The sequence below is a fragment of the Siphateles boraxobius genome, unplaced genomic scaffold, assembly GCF_051911475.1.
Source record: "Siphateles boraxobius isolate OS27281-9 unplaced genomic scaffold, OSU_SipBor_1 31, whole genome shotgun sequence".
In the NCBI taxonomy this organism is placed as follows: domain Eukaryota; kingdom Metazoa; phylum Chordata; class Actinopteri; order Cypriniformes; family Leuciscidae; genus Siphateles; species Siphateles boraxobius.
Window position 1 is genome coordinate 18,618,098 of NW_027508931.1, and position 22,458 is coordinate 18,640,555.

The 22,458-nt window shown below is 45.6% G+C and overlaps 1 long non-coding RNA gene across 11 annotated transcripts; it reads right to left on the minus strand.

Moving 5' to 3' along the window:
• Positions 1-14,243: 14,243 nt before the first annotated feature.
• LOC143696993 (uncharacterized) lies at positions 14,244-22,406 on the minus strand. 11 transcript variants are annotated; one of them, XR_013186113.1, is made up of 12 exons: positions 22,353-22,406; positions 21,955-22,267; positions 21,827-21,869; positions 21,525-21,588; positions 20,366-21,439; positions 20,136-20,246; positions 19,835-19,981; positions 19,569-19,745; positions 18,522-19,435; positions 18,305-18,420; positions 14,717-14,772; positions 14,244-14,616 (listed from the first exon to the last, which is right to left on the minus strand). It is a non-coding gene; the product is annotated as an uncharacterized LOC143696993 (long non-coding RNA). The 11 variants fall into 11 exon arrangements; XR_013186114.1 differs by having other exon boundaries at positions 20,366-20,822; positions 20,931-21,033; positions 21,113-21,588; positions 21,827-22,267; XR_013186111.1 differs by having other exon boundaries at positions 20,366-21,588.
• Positions 22,407-22,458: the final 52 nt, after the last annotated feature.

Below are 22,458 nucleotides of genomic sequence, written 5' to 3' on the forward strand. Positions count from 1 at the left end.
AAACAAGACCAAACTTAGGTCTATATTCCAAAGCATTCCTGAATTAAAACCATTTAGATTTGTCTAGTGCATTTTAATGTCAATTATCAAAAGGGGGGGTGACAGCAGTATTGATATACAATTGAGCTAATTTTAACCTGTCTGTAAAATATAGTCTACATATGCAATTCATTATAATCCTTTGTGGTTAATTGTCTAGGTACATATATGAATGCAGATGCAGGGAACATGTTATCCTTTTTGGGAGATTTAATAATGTAAAGTGTATCTGGTTCAAACCCGTATGAATAATTATTAATTATTGAATAGATATTCCCCAAATTGACCAGAAATACTCTACATATCATGGTGGAGAAAATGCTTAGCACATTTTAAACTTATTTATGAGCAATTCAGTTTCAATCTATGCGTATATTGTTATTGTTTTGTACGCGCATTTCAAATGGTGAAACAAGTCGCTCAAGCGAACTCACTGACTGAGCTGACTAAAGGCACAAAAGCCCGTCTCAGTTCAGAACGATTAAAAAGTTGCTAAAAAATTTCTAACATTTGTTGCCACTGTTAATTGGCAAGCTTTGCTTGTGTTAATATTATTGGATGTTAGATTCTCCTGCCCCTGACTGTTTGCACTTATTTTGAGTTTAGTTCAAACAAGATTTGAATTTAAATTTAAAGTTAAGTCTCAGTTCAGTTATGCCGAGTTCAGACTGCATGATTTTCAAAATAATTGTGTCACTGTTGTTTTCACAATGCGTGACTATCTGGGGTAACATTCAGTTGTTGGTGTGTTCACACTACATGATGGATGAGAAGTGATAAGGTAATAACGGAAGATCACGCGTGCGTGAGACCGGAGTTCTCGCGCGACACAGAATTTGTAATAAAAAATGATAGCCTACGAGAAGATTGCGATCCAAATTGTCTGTGCGCGGATTTGCAGCGAAAATGAGAAAAATAAACAGTTTATGCAGGAGGAAACAGTTGGAGTTTTTATGCAGGAGTTTTCAGTCAGAACACTTTTCACACAGCAGGATTGTGAATCGCCGACAGGTCCAGATATTTAGCATGCCAAATATCTCACAGGCGTCGGTGACTCGTCGGCGATTCTCTCAGATTGCGTCTTTGCTCATTCACACTCCGTGATTGTCACTCGCGTGAACGATTACCGATTTGCCTGTGATTTTGGGCATTTGTCTGCGATTTCTCAAAACCTGAGCCAAAATCCGGGCTAAAATCGTGCAGTCTGAACTCGGCATTACTGATACCCACTTAGAGGGAACAAGCCCCCTGTGGTATCCCCTTGCTAAGTCAGTATCAATTTTCCTGCTTGTATTTCTGTTTTGACTTGGTCTGTTTCCATATTTTCTTTTGGTTTATTTGCTTTCTTATTTTTGTTTGTTTTATTTTAGTTTCTTATCACCAAACACTGTACAGCGATTGTGACTATTATCAGATATTATTCTGTTCTTACATCCCTTTCACACGCTTATTTAGATTTGGTTCAAACAACTTTGAATTTAAATTTAAATTAAGGTGTCTGATTCAACCAGGTTAACCACAGTTACGGTTTGCCTCCTCCTGTGTTTCATCCTGCTTGGCTTATTTCTACTTTTCTCTTTTGATTATTTCATAATTATTAATGATACTTTACTGTTATCATTGGTTATTATCAGATATTATTCTGATTTTCCTTAATTCTTCTTACATGCTTATTTAAATTTGATTTAAACTTCTTTTAATTTAATTTGAATTAAGTTTGTCTGTTCAGTGTTTCATCTGGTTTTCTTTATTTTCTATTTTCTCTTTTGGGTTAGGTTATTTTGATAAAATACCATCATTATCATTATTTCCTTTTGTTTATTATTATTTAGTAAAACCTTTGACTCTTGTTGCCACATAAATAATCAATCCATTTGGTTTAAACAGTCAAGCCTTAATCCACTTTAAGTTTCACTTGTTTAACCTTTGTGTATTTATAGGTGGAATTCACCAGAGCACTGTGGTGAGTTGCGGCATTCTCTGATCGGTATCCCGCAAGCGAGGTTACCCGACCGGCATTACTGACGCTGGCCGTGTGTGAGTTTCGGACACTTCCGAATCCCGTACCATCGTTGCGGCACGCAACTGCGACATCAGCAATTTGGCACTCCAAAGGTAAGGTCAACCACGTCAGCCGACACACAAGGCAATTTTGGAATAATTACCTAAACCGAGGCCTAAAGAGGCAACTCTTTTGGGAGGGTTCTGGGGAAAATCCAATCTTGCTGTGCCGTCTGGCAGTTGACACCTTGGGGTGCCGGTTGTGTTTAAAGTCAGGTTGTTTGTGAGGGCGCAGCGAGGTACAGGGAGACAACGAAGTTGCCCGAGAACACTGTGGTCAAGTATTGGGAACCATCGTAGGGGTTGACTGAGCCACGGGTTCCCACCAGAGTGGCCTCAATTCACCGCAGGTAAACTAAATTTAGTAAAACCCATTCCGCTTACTATAAGCCACAGAATACTAGATATCTCCCGTATATTTTAAGTGTTTGGCCCATCTCTTCTCCAACTCACACCATCGTACTAGGGTTTCTACCCCGATAGCCCCCACACACCTGTTGGCCCTATCTTAAACCCTGGATAGCAGGCTCAGGCCTCTTTATCTCCTGTAACACTTTCTGTGTTAGTATTTGTCCATTTAATTACAGACCTATTCATTTATTTTTATTTATTTATTTTTAAATCTTTTCCATCTTGCTATTTTTCTGTTCTGTTGTGATCTGTTCCTTTCAGTTCACCTAGAGACAGAACCTACGAGAGACACCAAGGAAAGCTAAAGAACAGATTGACTACCAAGCCGTTAGCGTCAACAGATGACCCACTAGGCTACCGCCCTGTCAAAATCTTTATTTAGGCCCCGCGCTGACCTATGCAAATTGTCCCCACATAACTGTCTAACTGTCTGCATCATTTAGCCGAAATTCAAATAAACGGCTTAGCCCGTATTAGTATTATAGCTCGTTAACCGTAGAACAAACTTGCATTAGTCTCTTTGTGTGTGCTGTGTTCCTCTCGCCCACAGTGAGCCAGTATGTTCCGGTCCTACAGTCCCACAGCCCACTGGGACAACCTCTAGACATGGCTGACAGCCACTAACCACGGCACGGCCCCCAAAGAACTTAACAAGCTGGCCAGAAACATCCCTACGTTCACTCCGAACCCTGCAGGAGGCCACGACATGCATGCCTACCTGCAAGACATTGACTTTCATTTACAGACTGTCGCCAATGTAACTACTTGGGACAGATTTTACCTGCTAAGAATTACATCTAGCCGTGATGTGCGCAGCTTCCTAGACCGTCAACCAGAGACTGTCAAAACTGACTACCAGCAGCTGCGACAAGCTTTGATCCGTGAATTCTCTGATCCAGAATCAGACCAAGGCCTCCCGACCGCTATGGAGCTCAAGCAGGCCTGACTCGAAACACCACAGACCTACTATGGCCAACTCCGACAAGCCTACTTCGGAGCACAGAACCAGCCAGGTATGGAAGAGGATGTCAATTTCAGAACTCTGTTCCTTCGAAATCTGCATCCCACAGTGAGTCATCACCTAGGTGTCTTGGCCTGCCCACGTAGCATGAATACCCAACAGCTACGGGACTTGGCCCAGAAAGCTTATACCAAGCAAAAGACTGTGTCTGAAAAGACTGTGAAAAACCTGACAATCTACCCTGTCTCTGAGCACTACTCAGAGCTGGCTCTAGAGGGCGCCCCACAACACCACAGCCCTTTTCACAGAGAGTCAGAACCGTTCCAGGCAAGCAGAGGGCAGCACAACCGTGATGGTGTCCGTCCAAGGCACCAGAGCGAGCACTCTGAAAGATTCTGGAAAGCCAGCCGGCGACCCAGAAATAGCCAACCCCCATCACCAAGAACCCCAAGCCCAGAAAACCGGCCATGGAGCTCCTCTCGACATGCCACTGACGAGCCCAGGTCTGAGCCCACATCAGATAGAAATCATACGGCCCCGTCAGAGACGGCAGAGATCCTGAAGGTGCTGAAAGAGCTTCTTCACAGGAAACTTCACAAGGGAAACAGGAAGGATGAGCCCGACATCCTGTGTCTAAGCGTAAGACCAAGCACCCTGAACACTGCTCGTTGGCCACAGGCCACAGAGCTAACTGTCACGTCACAAAGTGACAGCATCACCCAGCCACCACAGCTGACAGCTGCACAGCCTGAGCAACACAGCATAACTTCCCACAACTGGGACCAAAATCCCAAGGGACCAGAAAATGCTGTTCTGGCTACCAGGCTCCGCAGCAAACCACACAAGACCTGCCCTAACCGCCCATCGTTCACCACACCAGCCCCGACGCCAAGACTCCTGGAAAACCTGGTCGAAAAGGGGGTGGCCCGGAAACTGTACCTAGCCATCACTTTTGAAAATGAGGTGAGCCTTGAAGCCCTGCTAGACACTGGCTCAGACCTTACTTTAATGTCAGCTCAACTCTTTGAAAGACTCAGTGCTAAAGCTAAGAGACAAGATCGAACTCTGACTTCTCAAACGTGTGAGCTGCATTTGCAGTCATACAGCCAGAACGACATCCGGCTCGAACAGGTAGCTCCTATTCACCTGACGATTGGTTCTATGAGTCTGATCCACCCAGTGTACATCTCACAAATGAACACTTACCCACTTATAATTGGCAAAGACCTGCTAGATCGCTTTGAACCTTTACTGGATTTCAAACAACTGAAAGTTTGGACCCAAGTGCGGGAACCCCTCCCCCTCCAGTCACACAGGTCAACAAAGCCAGACTGTCAGGTCACAGAGGTCATGAGAATTCCCGCAGAGCCAGACTGTCAGGTCACAGAGTTCACGGGAACTCCCCCGGCCAGCCATGAAGACACAGCCTCAGCACAAAATGAAGGTTCGAAGTCGCTACCCTGCACCTTCCAGCTCACCAAAGACTGTAACAAGTCCATGAACACTATGAGAAACCACCTCTCAGACCCCTCCAACCACCCACGCACGCAGTCTGAACCCACCGATAACCGGTACCCCAGACAACGACAGCACGCCAAACACATGTTGCGTGCACAGGACAATATTCCGCATTGTGCACCTGCTGCCATCACAGCGCCAAGGCTTGTGATGAGACAATGCAAAAGGGGGGTAATGCCAATGTATGCCCATGACGCACCATGTGCTGCATAACACAGCACCACACTCACTTACAAGACACCGAAGCAAGTGGCATACCGGCGTCCTCGAAGTAAAAAGACTGTCCCAGCAAACCAAGGACGGCACTTGCTGAAATTTTTCCCCTCTCTCTCTCTCCCTCTTCCTTTTTTCTTTACCAGGATGTTGCTGTGGTTCGTCATCCTGTGCCTTCAGCCAACCAGAGGGCAGCCGCAATCGGACATCATCTCAGCAGGTCTGGCATCAGGCATCGTCCTGAGGGAACAACCGGGACTCCTAATCACCAACTGCAGGACCCACACCCAGAAAGTGTATGTTCGGCTCGACCCCCGTAACGTCTACAGGGCCCATTACCCCAGCGCAGTAGCCCAATACAGCTGGGCAGGTGCCCGATGGACAGAGGTCTCCCTCACTCACGCTGAGGCCGATATTGAACACATGCTCAACCAACTTGAGAAAATGACTGTCACACAAGCAGAGTTAGGTGGACACAACCGCCGCTCCAAACGGTTCCTGGGAGCTTTGCTCGGAGCCGCCGCTGCCGTCAGAACTCTGTTTAACATTGGTATGTCCAGTTGCAACGCAGTAAGCCTAGCCACCGTGAGGCGGCATGTGGCTGAAATTCAGACTGAGATCCCACAGCTAAAACAGCAACTCACCACACAGAGTGCATCCCTGCAGACCATCGGTAAAACATTGAAGGGAACTGTGGTAATTCTCAGCACTCACAACGTTCTGCGGAACCAGACAGTGAACTCCATGAAACAGCTGTTTACTGTCTTCCAGAATGACTTTGCTCAAACTCAGCCTGGGAGGTGAGCTCCTCCATTGACAGCCTCGCCATGGGTAGAATCCCACCGTACCTGATACCCTTAAGCCTTGTGCAAACCGTGCTGGCTTCCGCCAGCACCATGCCAACTGACCCTCTACAAATTCACCTTGCCTACTCTCTGGGTAGCGCCATCCCACTCTACGTCGACCCCAAGCAGAGGCAAGTGGGTTTTCTCCTGAACCTACCCATCATAGAGTCAAGCCGAATCTACAGACTCAAGGACATTGTCAATGTCGGGTTTTGGAAAAGTAACACTCACTTCAAGATCCGCACTCCAGACGTGGTGGCCTATCACAACAGCGACACACAGCTGTACCTGGCCCCGAACCTGCACATGTGCACCCTAACCAAAGACATTCACTATCTCTGCCCTAGCAAACCCTTCCTCAGAGACAAAACTGACGGAATCTGTGGGTTGCAACCCATGGTCAGCGACACACGCTGCCCTGCCGAAGCCAAGCCTCGCACTCAAGCCACTGAGACACGAGCAGAGATTGTAGGCGACAGGTGGCTCGTTAACACCCCTGTGCGCACAGCTACACTCACTTACGACCAGCATGACACTGCCACCCGTGTCACCTTGCTCAACCAGAGCATGTGAATTCAAGTACCGAAAGATGCCATCCTCCACCTTGATGACCTGGCATTGTACCATCTTCCAAGCGAAGAGTATCAATCAGAACTGGAAATCCCATCCTTCTTTAAGAACCACAACTTCGCCCTAGATCCAGAACTGGAACTGTGGATTGAAAAAAGGGGATCCCAGCTAATTGACATTGCTCCTATCGACACAGCCCTCCAAGCTTTGTCTCGACTGCCCATCTCGACTACCTCACCTGTCGTCCAAGCCTGGACCGCAGCTGACACCGCGCTGTGCAAAAAGGTACCAAGACAGAGACCATGTCAAACCTCATCGAAATGGACCCTCAGCCTGAGCAACCAAAGGCGGAGTACAAGTAGGAACCACCTGCTAAACGACCGTCATGATTCACCTGCCATCCGCCCATTGTGATGATTGTCGTCCGATGACGTCCACTCAGGAACTTCATCTGACGAAAAGGGGGACTGTAGCGTATCTGGACAGATTCACATGCCTTAATCACTCTGAGTTTTTGGAAAGCTTTTAACCTTTGGGTTGGGCCCCGTAACTCAGGCCTGGCCCCACAGAGTCTGAGTCCTAATTGTCCCACTGACACGTTTGTGGCATACGCGAGAGGAAAACCAGCAGCCATAAACTCGGACCCCGAGCTTCAAAGGGATCAGTATCTCCTAACCCCTCCTTTGCTGCGGACAAAAGGAATGCCAGGCCGCGAAAAGGCAGCTCCTTCCACACACACACACACACACACACACACACACACACACACACACACACACACACACACACACACACACACACACACAAACATACATGGACCTTTACTAATTTCCTCATTTAGTAGACTTTACTGAGATATATTTGATATGTTATGTTCGTCCGATTGCTCAGGTCCTATGAAGGGATCTGCGAGTGTATAGTAGTTCTAAACAAACTACAAGGGTTTTTAATTATGCTTCTTAATGTAACTTTGCAATATAATCCTCCTTACATGTCTTTCTTCCTACCTTCAGAATCCTCTTGATCTGGCCAAGCCATGTATGTAATTGAACATGCCGTAAAATGTGATTCTATGTGCACCGGCTTTTGGAATGATTCTGACCGAATTCGGCCACGGCCATAAAACATCTAAATGACCGTCCTGACAAGACAAAAGCAATTCTGCCTGCCAAAGTTTCGTTGAATGTCATTGGGTAGTTCGCCCCACAGAGGCGTGGACTTCAGTATCTTTAAGAGAACTGAACCCCCTGCCTTCTCTCTCTTACTTCTACGCTCTTCCATGTATACTCTTCCTCTTACCTTCGTGAACCTCTTCAAGGCTCTTAAAGCCTTCTCTTCATTTTCTTTTGTTTGTTTATTTCTCCAAGTTTTTATTTTTCATTTTCGGATTCTCCTTTGTTCGTTTCCACCGACGAGTGAAATGAACTTAGCCTGAACTATCAACCAGCAACTTCACCTCAAACGGACATTCAAAATCGCCACGCTTGGCTCGCTCTGGAAGAACGAGTTAACACGGGATGTTCCCAGGATCGAGACACACACGCCTTCTTCATATCAGCCACACAAAAGAGCTATATATGTGTAAGTATTTTGTTTACTAAGCTTTCATAGCATTAAGATTTGTTTACCCCCGTTTAGGGTGATGTTGATTTCTTGTGGTCTCTCAGAGGGTTTTGTCCAGGTGAATTTTGCCAAACTGTGATCCTTACGTATCTCTCTCTCTCTCTCTCTCTCTCTCTCTCTCTCTCTCTCTCTCTGCGTGTTGCATGTTGGGAGTGTGGGTGAGGAGGACTGAGTTTGTTTCTGGGAGTGACTAAAAAGAAAACTTTTCTTTCTCTTAGGCCTATATGTTTTCTTTTCCTTTTCGTATTTTTTTCTTTTTCCTTTCCCCTCGTTTTTTCGACTTAAGTTAAAATAAGGATACGTTTTTATCGTGTGCCCGTGGAATTTTAGACGCCGGGATGGCGTCAATTCCCGGGCAAACGCCACCTAATTTTTCACTCCGAAATGGGTGCAGGTGTGCACCAGAGCCCGGCGTGACTATAGAGGATCTGCTTGTAGTTGTAGGGGAGCAAGTAGGTTTTGAAAATATAGTTTCAGCTTCACGCATGAACAAAGCGGTTGTTGTTTTTTTGAGATCTGAAACGTTGATTAACCAGTTGACTGTGAGCGGAATATGGGTTAAGGAAACGTTTGTTCCGGTTACCCCACTATCCGCTCCAGCAACAAAAATCACGATTTCGAATGTTCCACCTTTTATTAGTAATGAAGTCATTACGAAAGAGGTGCTAAGATTCGGAGAAATAGCAAGTCCAGTGAGAATGATTCCGTTAGACTGTAAAAACATCGCGCTTAAACATGTCACTTCTTTTCGCCGCCAAGTTTTTATGTTTTTGGCTTCACCTGAGCGCACATTGGAGGTTTCGTTTCGAGTTAAACAAGGAGAGAACTTGTATATGATTTACGCAAGTACTGAAAGTCTGAAGTGCTTTGAATGTGGTGACCTAGGACATAAACGCTTCACATGCCCACATAAAGACGATCAGCGGCCGTCTACATCGCGTGGAGATGACAACAATGCAAACCAATATCAACAGAATATAGAACAGAGAACTGAGACACAGGAGAAAGCAGCCTCAGAAGAGGTGAGTGATGTTAATTTACATGCTGGAGGTAGTGAGCAGTTGGTTGGCGTTGTTGAGACTGTGACTGATGTAACTGATGAGAGTGAAACTCAGAGAGGTGATGAAGGACTGTTTAAAGAAACACCAGCAGGAGTTTCTGAAGAAAATATGATTGATGAGGTAGATGAAATGTCTCAATGTACTGATGCTAGTTTGAGAAATGAAGAACAGTGGTCTGATGCATCTGATATTGCAAGAGTGGCTGAAAAAGATAAATATACTCTTGAACAGATCAATTCTTTTTTAGATGAAACAAAAGGAAAAACAGGTGTAGAAGTCAGTGATTTTTTTCCGGATCTTGAAAAGTTTATAACCTCTGTTACATGGGCAAGGAAAACAAATAGCCTTGAAGAGCTCTCACAGCAGAAGAGGTTTCGGTTAAAAAAGCACATAACTGGTATTAGACAAGGAAAACAAATAGGGAAAGAACGTATGACGAGGGGAAAGGCAAAGGAAAAACGCAATAATAATGGTGAAGTTTAATTCTTTTATTTTCTGTACTCTTTTTTTCCTTCTCTCCCTCTTTTTTATGGAAGTCTTGCGGGTGGGATCTCTAAATATTAATGGGATGAGAGATAGAAAAAAGAGTAGATTACTTTCAGAGATTATTCGTTTGAAAGATATAGGAGTGGTTTTGATACAAGAGACTCACAGTGATCAAAGCAATGAGGCTGATTGGGGCCTATGGTGGGAGGGAGAGACAGTCCTTAGTCATGGGCCCAATTTGAGTGCTGGAGAGGCAGTCATTTTCTCCCCTATTGTTAAAGTTAAAATTTTGTCAAAAAATGAAGTTGATCCAGGGAGATTGCTGATCGTGAGAGCAGAAATTGACAATCTTATTTTTCTTTTTGTGAATATCTATGCTCCAAACATAGGTGTAGAAAAAATACGTTTGTTCACTAAATTAGAAGATTTTTTAAGACAACAAAATGAAGGAGACCTCATTATCTTAGGTGGAGATTTTAATTGCACTTTGGATTTTACACAGGTTAGGAATGGTTAAGAACCTAATTTACAGAGTGCTTTGTGTTTAAGCACTGTGATTAAAAATCTAAACCTATCTGATGTATGGAGAGAGCATAATTCGTATACACGGCAGTATACATGGGTGAAGATTAGAAATGAGATAGTTTCTGCTGCACGGTTGGATAGACTCTATACGTCACGTAATATGAGGAGAGTTATAAATTCAAATATTTTTCCCACATCAATGTCTGACCACAAATTCGTTACTATTGAGTGTACTATATTAAAAAGAATGCATAAAAGTCATTATTGGCATTTTAATGCAAAATTATTAGAAGATAATTTTTTTTTGGGAAATTTTAAATCTTTTTGGGAGTCTTGGAAAAGTGAGAAGAATTGTTATGAAAATTGCATTCAATGGTGGGAAATAGGGAAGGTACAAATAAAGAATTTTTGTCAACAATATTTATCACATTCTTCATTCTGTATAAAAAAATCTTTGGAATGTTTGGAAAGGGAAATTATTGGTATCGAGCAGTGTATGATTGCAAATGACACTGTAAACTTTAAAGATCTGTGGACTGAAAAGACTAATATGTTGAGCTCAATTTTAAATGAAAGAGTGAAGGGAGCTCTTGTAAGGAGTCGTTTTTCAACAGTAAGGGATATGGATGCTCCTACTTCTTTCTTTTTTAATCTAGAGCGGAAGAAAGGACAAGAGAAAGTGATGTATTGTTTAAAAGACTGTAATGGTCGAGACACTTCTGATCAAATGGAGATGCGTAAAATGGCTGTGGATTTTTATTCAAGTTTATACACCTCTGAAAAATCAGAAGAACAATGTAGAAAAGAATTGCTTCATGATCTTCCGGCTTTAACTCCAGAGCACAGACTTTTTATGGAGACTGAACTTACCTATGAAGAAGTCACGGCTGCTGTTATGGGACTCTGTAGGTCGTGCACCTGGAATAGATGTACTAACTGCCGAATTATATAAGGCTTTCTGGACTGTTATTGGACATGATTACTTTGAAGTCATTCAAAAAAGTGTCACTGAAAGAATACTTCCTAAGAGCTTCCAGCGTGCAGTGCTAACACTACTCCCTAAGAAGGGGGATTTAACACTCTTAAAGAACTGGAGACCTGTGGCTGTGTTGTGTTCGGATTACAAAATAATTTCCAAATGTCTGGCCACCAGATTAAATAATGTTTTACATGAAATCATTCATAAAGATCAATCTTACTGCATTAAGGATAGGTCTATTGAAGATAATTTACATTTAGTGAGAGATGTGTATGACTATGCTTTTGATGACAAGATTGAAGTGGGGTTTTTATCATTGGACCAATAGAAGGCTTTCGATCGGGTAGATCACATTTTTCTCTTTGATGCTCTAAAAACCTTTGGGTTTGGTGATCAATTTATTTCGATGATACGTTTATTGTATACTGAAGCCACATGCATGATAAAAATGGCTGGTGGCCTAAGTACCACTGTTAAATTTCAGAGGGGCATTAGACAGGGCTGTCCCCTTTCGGGCCAACTTTACAGTATAACTATTGAGCCCTTGCTATGTAAATCAAGGAAAGACCTAGCAGGTCTGCATATTAACTCTCTAAAATCCCAGGAATCTGTTAAACGATCTGCATATGCGGATGATGTAACGGTTTTAATCAGAGGAGATAGAGATGTAGATGTGGTAAAGCAGGCTCTAGAGTGTTATGGAAAGGCATCATCTGCCAAAGTTAATTGGGGTAAAAGCGATGCTGTGTGGTGTGGCCAAGTTGAAAAGAGTCCATTACTCCCTGGTGGTTTACAATGGGGAAGGGCATGTTTCAAATATCTGGGAGTTTTTATGGGGACATCTGAGTACAGAAAACAAAATTGGGAGGGCCTGTTGGAGAAAGTACGTATGCGGTTGTCTCATTGGAAATGGTTGCTGCCCCAGCTGTCCTATAGGGGACGGGTGCTGATATGTAATAACCTCATAGCATCTTCCCTTTGGCATAGAATGATGATCCTTGAACCTCCAGAAGACCTGGTGAGGCAAATTCAGAGATGTCTGGTGGATTTCTTCTGGTCAGGACAGCATTGGTTAAAGGCTCCAGTGCTATTTCTACCCAGACAGGAAGGAGGACAAGGCCTAGTGGACATCAGATCCAGAGTAAAGACCTTCAGGCTTAAAGTGGCTCAGAGACTTCTCTATGGGAAAGATGTGAGCTGGGCTGGGATGGCATGTACTCTATTGAGGAAAGCAGGGAATATGGGACTAGATCGTCACCTGTTCCTGATGGATATAAACAAGTTGGATCTTGGAGGTTTAACAGTGTTTTATAGATCAGTTTTAAAAGCATGGACACTTGTCAAGATTTCTCGGGAGACAAATAATGCCCAAAGTTTGTGGCAGAGAGAAGAACCGCTGCTTTTCAATTCTGCATTGAATCTGGACATATTCAGAGACATTTCATTCAGGAAAAGTCTATGGGCTGCAAAAATCACAAAAATTGGACACTTAATACCTGAAGGTGAATGGATATCAGCTGAGATTTTTGCTGAAAAATTGGGAATAAGATCAGTTTGTGGCGAGCTGAAAAAATTACAAAAAACAAATTAACCCGAGTTTGTCCCCGCCCATTTCCTTTGCTAAGTGGGGGAAAAGGAAATGAGGTTATCACATAAAAGGAGGAATTCACACTGAAGGGTGGAGGAAAGAGAAAGTGTTTAAAAAGACGTGAAGTTGCTGTTAAGAGTGCGATTTATCGAGATGAGAACCGGAAAGCCTCAATAACAGTCGAACGCCAAACTGAAAGTGACCCCGTGAACTGAACGAGCTGTTGGAAGTTGGACGGTGGAAAACTAAATAAAAAGTAAGGTGTTGTTTTCACTTACCTGGGAGGCGGTGACGAAATCGTTAGCGGGGAAATCGCTGTGCCTCTGCTGGAGCGGATGCGGGAGAGGAATACCGCTCTCCACAACGATGTATTCAGCACGGAGCATGTAAAAGAACCCCAAGCGAGCTACAGACCGTCTGGGTCCTGGGTTGTTTTTATTTACCATCCAACCGAGCTTCACCATTGCTCAAGGCTACGGCGTGGCTGGATTCGCGGCTGGTTTTCCCAAACACTCACACAAAATTCACCTCTGCACTTATCGCATCCGGGTTATCCCGATTTCTCAACAAACTGAGCAGTGAGTAATATTTTTCTTTTATTTATGGCTCAGTTTGTTTTGGCTTTTGAGTTTGTTTGTTTTTTGCCACAAAACAAAATTGACATTTTTGATATTCCTTTTTGTTGAGAAAATCTGATTCCGTGCCTGGATGAACAAACTGTTGAATCTGGTCTTTGCAAAGAAAATTTGACGGACAATTTAAAGTGGTTGTATATTTTTTTTCGTTTTGTTCTTTCTTGTGTGTAATGGTGTGAAATACAGACATTTCTAAACTGATTCAGCACTGTCCTTTGTGATTTTTTTTTTTTTTTTTGATTTTGTGTATGTAACTGGTGGCATCCAAGCAATCTGGGTTATAGTTCTGAAAATATTGACAGGGTTACACCTGTCTGGCGCCCGAACTTGTTAACTTTTATTTGAACAATCATTGGTTGACTATTTGAATTTATTATCGGGCGTACCACCGTTACAGAAATGGCGCCCGAACAGGGACATGAACTTTAAACTTGGGACTTTAAACAAAAACTGAAACTTGAAACCTGAAAACTTGAATATATTACTATTTCTTTGAACTGTTTTGTTTTGACTGTTTGGAACGTTTGCGGCCAAATTGTGTGAAAAAAAAAACTTCTGTGAAGTAACAACTCTGTAGTTTGTTATTTTGGTGCCCCATTTGCCCCTAAAAGAATTTGACAAAGGTCCCATAGTATTTTCTTTTCTGAATTGTGAAAATGTAACCACTTTGTAGTTTGTTATTTTGGTGCCCCATTTGCCACCAAAAGAATTTGAGACTGGCCAAATAGTGTTCTCATTTCTGATATTTAATTTTTTTCCCACATTTCAAAATTGACCATTGCCATATTCACACTTACACTTCAACCATGGCCCATACCCCTCCACCACAATCCACTTTTGTGGAAATTGATCCTCCAGACATTGCAACAACCAACTGGGCCCCGTTGCAACAAACCCAACAACAACCACCTCCTGTTCCCACTTTCCACTCCACACCCACACAGTTTCGCAGTCCGACTACAAGAACCCATGTGCAGTTTCCCACTCCACCTCCAGGAGAAAGGGCTCCTCCACCGGGGGTGGACATGCAGCTGTGCGCTTCCACGGAATTTACACCTCCCTCAGGAACACCACAGGACCTGCCTGCTTTTCTTCCAACACCTGGCAGAGGAGTGTATCACTTATCAGAGCACGTACAAGGGAACTGGGATGTCCTGTTTAATTGTCTCAAACAGCAGGACAAAGCTTTGAAAGTACTCACCCAGGAACTTGAAACTACCACTTCACAGCATGATGCCAAGATTGAAAAATTGACTGCTAAGGCCCCGTCCACACTACTGCGTTTTCGTTTAAAAACGGAGAATTAAAACGAAAACGATCTCCGTCCACACCAGCGTTTTAGCTGCGTATTAGAATTGATCTCCGTCCACATTAAAACTGTCACAGTTCTGTCACCCTTGTCTGGGTTTTCCCTTGGTTTAGTGACAGAGCTGTGACACTCCCGGTTTGTCATGTGTTTGTGTTGGTCTGGTCTGTTGTGAGCACATGGCTGTAATGTTATTTCCTTGTGCCATGTGCTCTCCTGTCGATTGTCAAACCCCGCCCATCTTGTTATCTCGTTATTGTTTAATGTCCCTCACCTGCCTGCCTCGTTACCTTCATTTGTTTGTTCCCTATTTAGTCTCCCTGTGTTTGCAGTCCTGTGCTGGTTCGTTGTCTATGTTCCCTCGTGTTCTTCTTGATGCCTGCCTGAGTTCTCTCCTGTTTCCCCCCCACGGGGTTGTTTTGTTTGTAAGTTTGTTTTGTTTATTTAATAAATTCCTTTCACGCACATGAATCCTCGCTTCCTGTTTTACCCACTCCGTGACAGAACGAACCAGCCCTAATGAGGATTCAGCGGAAGGATTCACACCAGCCACCAGTCTCTCCTATTTCCTGCCCGCGTTATGAACGCATTATTAGGTTCACCGCCTTGAGTTCCCTTCGACAAGAGGGGACGAATGCTAGAGACTTTGCCCTGGAATTCAGCTCCGCTGCAGAGGGGCTGGGGCTGGGTGAGATGGCCCTTAAGGACCTGTTTAATTACGCCCTTGAGGAACCCGTTGATGTGTGGACAATGACAGGGCTGGAGCGCTTGACGTTTTGGAGGTTCGTTGACTTTCTGGGAGGACGAGAGAACCCTCCAGTGAGGCAAACTACAGTGGTCCCAGTGGACCTCGGAAAACCTGCAGCGGTTCCAGAGGCGGAAAGCTTGGCGCCACCACCTCGCCGTCAGACACGGCAGAGGAGGAGGAAGCAGGAGCCAACTGTCCCTCAAGTCCTGGAGGCCGTCCCCGAGCAGCCTGCTGTTGTTCCGGAGGCCGTCCCTGAGCAGTCCGCTGTCGTCCGGGAGGCCGTCCCTGAGCAGGCCGCTGTCGTCTCGGAGGCCGTTCCCGAGCAGCCTGCCTTGTCCCGGAGGCCGTCCCTGAGCAGTCTGCTGTCGTCCCGGAGGCCGTCCCTGAGCAGCCCGCTGTCGTCCCGGAGGCCGTCCCTGAGCAGCCCGCTGTCGTCCCTGAGGCCATTCCCGAGCAGCATGCTTTCCGAGCAGCCTGCAGTAGCCCCGGAGGACCTGACTTCGATTGTCCCAGAGATGCCCACTCGCCCTATTGCACCGCCAGTGGGGATCAGAGAGGCTGCAGCGCAGTCGAGACCTCGCAAACGGAGGAGGAGGAGGAGAGGGGTGTCTACGAGCCCACAGGGCTTGGAAGCCATCCCCAAGCATCTCGCCCTGCCGGCACCTCCCCAACTCCTTGCCCTGCCGGCGCCGCCCAGGTTCCTTGCTCTGCCGGCACCGCCCAAGCTTCTTGCTCTGCCGGCACCGCCCAAGCTTCTTGCCCTGCCGGCGCCGCCCAGGTTCCTTGCCCTGCCGGCGCCGCCCAAGCTTCTTGTCCTGCCGGCGCCACCCAGGTTCCTTGCCTTGCCGATGCCGTCTGCCGATCCAGAGACCGTTCAGGTCACGTCTGCCGATCCAGAGACCGTTCAGGTCACGTCTGCCGATCCAGAGACCGTTCAGGTCACGTCTGCCGATCCAGAGACCGTTCACGTCACGTCTGCCGATCCAGAGACCGTTCACGTCACGTCTGCCGATCCAGAGACTGTTCACGTCACGTCTGCCGATCCAGAGACCGTTAACGTCACGTCCGCCGAGCCAGTGTCTCCGGACAAGATGGCCGCCGCCGAGCCTGTGTCTGTTTCTGTTCCTGAGCCGGTGTCTGTTTCTGTTCCTGCGCCGGTGTCTGTTCCTGCGCTATGGCCGCCCAAAGGGTTGTCTCCGCCCTGGTCGTCACCGCCATGGCGGCCCGAAGGGCCTGCCCCGTCTCGGTCGCCTGCACACCCTGCTCCGCCCTGGTACTCTCTGCCATGGCCGCCCGAAGGGTTCGTCTCCACCTTGGCCACCCGAAGGGGCATCTCCGCCATGGCCGCCTGCACAGCCTGCTCCGCCCTGGTCACCTGCATAGCCAGATCCGCCCTAGCCACCCGATGGACTGTCTGAGCCACCCTGGTCTTCAGCCTGGAGTCCGGACCCGCCCTTCCCTCCCTGGCTCCCCTCCCTTCCTCCCCTCTCTGTGTATGTGTTCTGATCTGCTTGTCTTGTCTGCTGTTTGGTCTTGCACGTTTGATGTTCCTGTCTTGTTTTTGGTGTCCCTCCTTGGGAACGCCAGGTGGCGTCCCTTTGAGGGGGGGTAGTGTCACAGTTCTGTCACCCTTGTCTGGGTTTTCCCTTGGTTTAGTGACAGAGCAGTGACACTCCCGGTTTGTCATGTGTTTGTGTTGGTCTGGTCTGTTGTGAGCACATGGCTGTAATGTTATTTCCTTGTGCCATGTGCTCTCCTGTCGATTGTCAAATCCCACCCATCTTGTTATCTCGTTATTGTTTAATGTCCCTCACCTGCCTGCTTCGTTACCTTCATTTGTTTGTTCCCTATTTAGTCTCCCTGTGTTTGCAGTCCTGTGCTGGTTCGTTGTCTATGTTCCCTCGTGTTCTTCTTGATGCCTGCCTGAGTTCTCTCCTGTTTTCCCCCCCACGGGGTTGTTTTGTTTGTAAGTTTGTTTTGTTTATTTAATAAATTCCTTTCACGCACATGAATCCTCGCTTCCTGTTTTACCCACTCCGTGACAAAAACGACTGAAAACTCGGATCACGTGACCATTCTCCAACACTGTGCATGCGCGTGCCGGTGTAAACAGGAAACGGATGGACTATTCCTCAGATTTGATGAGGAAGCAAGTAACGTTAGCTACCTCTGCAAAGATTAGAAAATGTCGAAGCTTAACCCAAAACCGACGCTCCATGTACGGTTGATACCGCCGCTGCACACGGGAATTGTCATAGATCGCTCGAATAATAGTTTGCCTCCGGCGCATGTAGGCAGTTATAGCATTGTAAAATGCAGAATTTGCTTGCACAACAGCTGCTAACAAAGACATCAAAGTCAGTAACGCTTGTAATTCGTTATCCATGTTGCACTCACTAACATCAGCTACGTAGTCCAGGATGTTTTTGTTTGTTTTCTTCCGGTGACGGGACATGTGATGGGTGGGTGACGAATCAGGGAAGGATACGTCATGGGTGATGACACCCAATCATAGAGCCGAGCGTGACCTTCTACGTCATCGTTTCTAAACTCCTCCGTTTTGTCCCGTCTACACTAAAACGCCCTCCGGAGATTCAAAACGAAAAACGGAGCTGCAGCGTTTCTAAACTTCTCCGTTTTGGGTCTTCGTTTTTCCCGTTTTAGTGTGGACGGGAGGTGCAAACGTAGCAAAAGGTCTCCGTTTTTAAACGAGAACGCAGTAGTGTGGATGGGGCCTAAGATAAACTCCAACCACCAGCAGCTTCAAGCCACGATCACTGCTAAAAGACAACATGATGAAGAGGACACTGATCAGCTGACAAAAGCCATGAAGGTGATGGTGACAAGAGAACTGCAGAAAAGTGAGCACACATTAATCTCTGAAGTCCGATTTATGGTGGTACAATTGCAACTAGAGGTGCAGAAAGATATCCAGAAAATGCAGGACCTTACTCAAAGGGAGTGTGGCCAACTTTTCCAGGAGATCAGTCAATGTAGCGTCCAATTGGAAACCGTAAGCGACTCCTTGAAAGAGCTGACATCAGAAATAAACAGTTACTTCAAGTTTCCGGAGAAAACAGTGACTGACTTTCCACCGATGACACTCAAATCACCTCCTCACTCCACTGCTGCAGAAAGTGAAACGTTAAAACCCCACACATCCTCGTCTGTACTTCCACCTCTTTCGCACCCAACATCTGTGGTCAAGAGTGATAATTTGAAACTAACCTTTCCCACCTTTGGCAGACCCTCAGATGATAGTGACCCTCGGTTATATTTAACTAGATGTCACGACTTTATGGCATTACATCCCTTAGAGGATACAGACATTCTGGCAACCTTTCGCACTGTCCTTTATGGAACTGCACGGGACTGGTGGGAAGTGGCTAGATCCTCTGTTACGACCTGGAATGAGTTTGAATCCGCATTTCTCGCAGCATTTCTTTCTGAGGATTATGAAGACGAGCTAGCTGAGCGTGTCCGCACCCGAATCCAAGGGGAAAAGGAGTCCATTAGAGATTTCGCTTTCACTTACAGAGCTCTATGCAAGCGCTGGAAACCTTCACTGACAGAGTATGAGTTAGTTAAAATGATACTAAAAAACATTAAACCATACCTTGCCAGTCAACTTCGCAGCAGAGTAAGTACAGTGGATGAACTGGTAAAACTTGGGCATCAAATAGAAAAAGACTATGTTCATCAGCTGCTTTATGAAGGGCGGACCATGACTTCATCCATACCACCCAAACCTACCCCTAACCGCCAAGTGGAAAGACCCGCCGTCCAATGCTGGAGATGTAAAGGTCAGCATCCACCTGGAAACTGTCCCCAACACTCCACTTCACCTTTCACATTGACTCAAAATCCTGCAGGAAACAAACGAAATTTTCCAGCACAAAAAAACAGGAGGAGCACCATCAAATAACGCCTTGTCTGTTACACCACCATTCCAGTCATCTACTATGACTGCATCTTTTACTTCTAAACGTGAGTCTATACCTCAACAGTTGGTCGTTCCGATTACCATTGGCAGATGGACAGGAAAAGCTATAGTCGACACCGGAGCAAGCTATACTCTGTTACACGAGAGCTTATGGACAGAGCTTGTATCATCTGATCCACTCCGTACATGGGCTCTTGGTCCACTCTACTTGGCAAATGATGAGACCGCTGTACCTGTAGGATGGACAAACATCGAAATAACACTCCATAACCAAGTTTTTTCTCTACCGGCCGCCATCCTTTCTACAAAAGCTCTAGCTTACTCTGTAGTCTTAGGATTGGATTTTATATTCACCAGTGGTCTTCAGATCAATGTAGCAGATGGAGAATATTCTTTCAAGTAAATTCACGACAAGAATTATCCTTTTCAGCCTGGACGAGCTTGTATTCCCCCTAGATGTATCCAGCATCTGGAAAAGAAAGCACAGCACAAAAATGCAGAGCGAACTCTCACATTGTTCAGTTCTATTCCTCCACAGCAAATTCCACTGGTGGTGTCCCAGTCACCAGATAATCTGGATGAAAAAACGTTAATGAAAACCCTGGTAGACACAGCACACTTACCACCCGAGGGAAAGTGCCAACTGCTCCAGCTCTTAGAGAACAATCCTCAAGGCTGTACCCTCCAGCTCGGAAGAACAACAGTACTCCAGCATTGTCTTTATACTGTTCATCCTGTACCCATCAAACAGCGTCCATACAGATTAACACCAGAGAAACAAGATGTGGAGAACAAGTTAAAGAAATGTTGAAGAATGGTATCATAGAACCATCACACTCTGCTTGGGCCTCACCTATTGTCCTGGCCCCAAAGAAAGACGGGAGCCATTCTGTGTAGATTCTGTGAGATTCTGTGTAGACTATAGGAGGGTCAATGTTGTCACTGAGAGAGATGCCTATCCGCTGCCTAATATCACAGAGATATTGGAATCCCTCTCTGGTGCAGGTATTTTCTCCAGCATCGACCTCAACAGTGGGTACTGGCAGGTGACAATGGAACCTGAGAGCAAGTCCAAGACTGCATTCATCGCCCCATCTGGGTTATACCAATTTAATGTCATGCCGTTTGGGTTGAAGAATGCTCCAGCGACATTCCAGCGACTAATGGAGACTGTGTTAGGTGAACTGCGAGGAAGAATTTGTTTTGTATATATTGATGATATTATAATTTATTCACCATCTGTCACCCAACACTTCTATGATCTTCAGACTGTCATCGACCGATTGCACACAGCCGGTTTAACCATAAACCTAAAAAAAAAAAAATTCTGCCTTCATGAATTGACATTTCTGGGACATGTGGTAAACACAAAAGGCATCTCGGCTGACCCCAGCAAAGTAGAGGCCATTCGCTCCTACCCTGTTCCCAGGAACCTTAAAGAAGTTCAACGATTTCTCGGAATGGCAGGATGGTACCACAGGTTTGTGCCAAATTTCTCTCAGATAGCTGAACCTATAAAAGCTTTGAAGAAGAAGGGACAAAAATTCCAGTGGTCACCACAGTGTCAACAATCCTTTGAGAAATTGAAGATGTGTCTCACCTCACCCCCCATCCTGGGTCATCCAGACCTTCAACTTCCTTTTGTTATCTACACTGATGCCAGTGATTCAGGACTCGTGCAGTGTTGACACAAAGGAAAACACATGGTTTGGAAGAAGTCATAGCCTATGGCAGCCGAACGTTAACCAAAGCTGAAACGAATTATTCAGCTACAGAGAAAGAGTGTCTGGCAATCGTATGGGCGCTAGAAAAATGGCAATACTGCCTGGAACCGAGACTCTTCACAGTAGTCACAGATCATTCAGCTCTACAGTGGGTCATGGATTCTACAAAAACCACGGGACGTCTAATCCGTTGGGCACTCCGTCTGCAAAAATTTGACTTTGTGGTTGAGTATCGAAAGGGAAAACTCAATGAAGCTCCAGATGCGTTATCCCGGATGTATTCCGCACCTGGATGCCACTTATACTCCAATCAGAAGGAGGACTTTGCATTTCCCCTTTCTGCAGTAGACCTCTGGGAAGAACAGCACAAAGATCTGGTAATTACCACACTATTTCAGTCACTAGCCGACCATGATTCCTCTATGCAAGACCAATATGAGATAATTGAAGACCAGCTGTATCATCGAACTCATCTGACTAATGGGCAAGTACATTATAGACTCTATATCCCGGCCACCCTTGTCCCAAAAATTCTACAACATTACCATGCGCATCCCTTAAGTGGTCATTTAGGAATTAGCAAAACTTACCAGAGGGTGCGTCAGGTTGCTTTCTGGCCCTCCACGTGGACCTCTGTAAAACAATATGTAAAAAGGTGCATGAAATGCCAGACCTTGAAAAATGAGAATCGCAAACCTGCTGGGAAAATTCAACAGACCACCACCAGTCGTCCAAACGAGATGTTGGGAGTAGATATTATGGGTCCACTGCCTCGCAGTTCTCACCAACATGAATATCTACTAGTGTTCGTGGATTACTATTCCCGATGGGTTGAACTGTTCCCCTTGCGAAAGGCCACTGCTCAGGCTGTTGCTTCACACCTCAGGACAGAAATCCTTACTCGATGGGGGGTACCTGATTTCATCCTCTCTGACCGAGGCACACAGTTCACCTCAGCCGTCTTTCAAGACATCTGTGCAAAATGGAAAGTCACCCAGAAGATGACTACAGCATCCCACCCTCAGACAAACCTAACCGAACGAGTGAACAGAACATTAAAACAGATGATTTCAGCATATGTGGATGACAATCATAAAAAATGGGACCAACACTTACCTGAGTTACGGTTTGCCATTAATTCAGCGGTACAGGAAACCACCGGTATATCTCGTCATTCTATGCGTCAACACATTACACTGAAAAAAGGGCACAAGGCATGTCA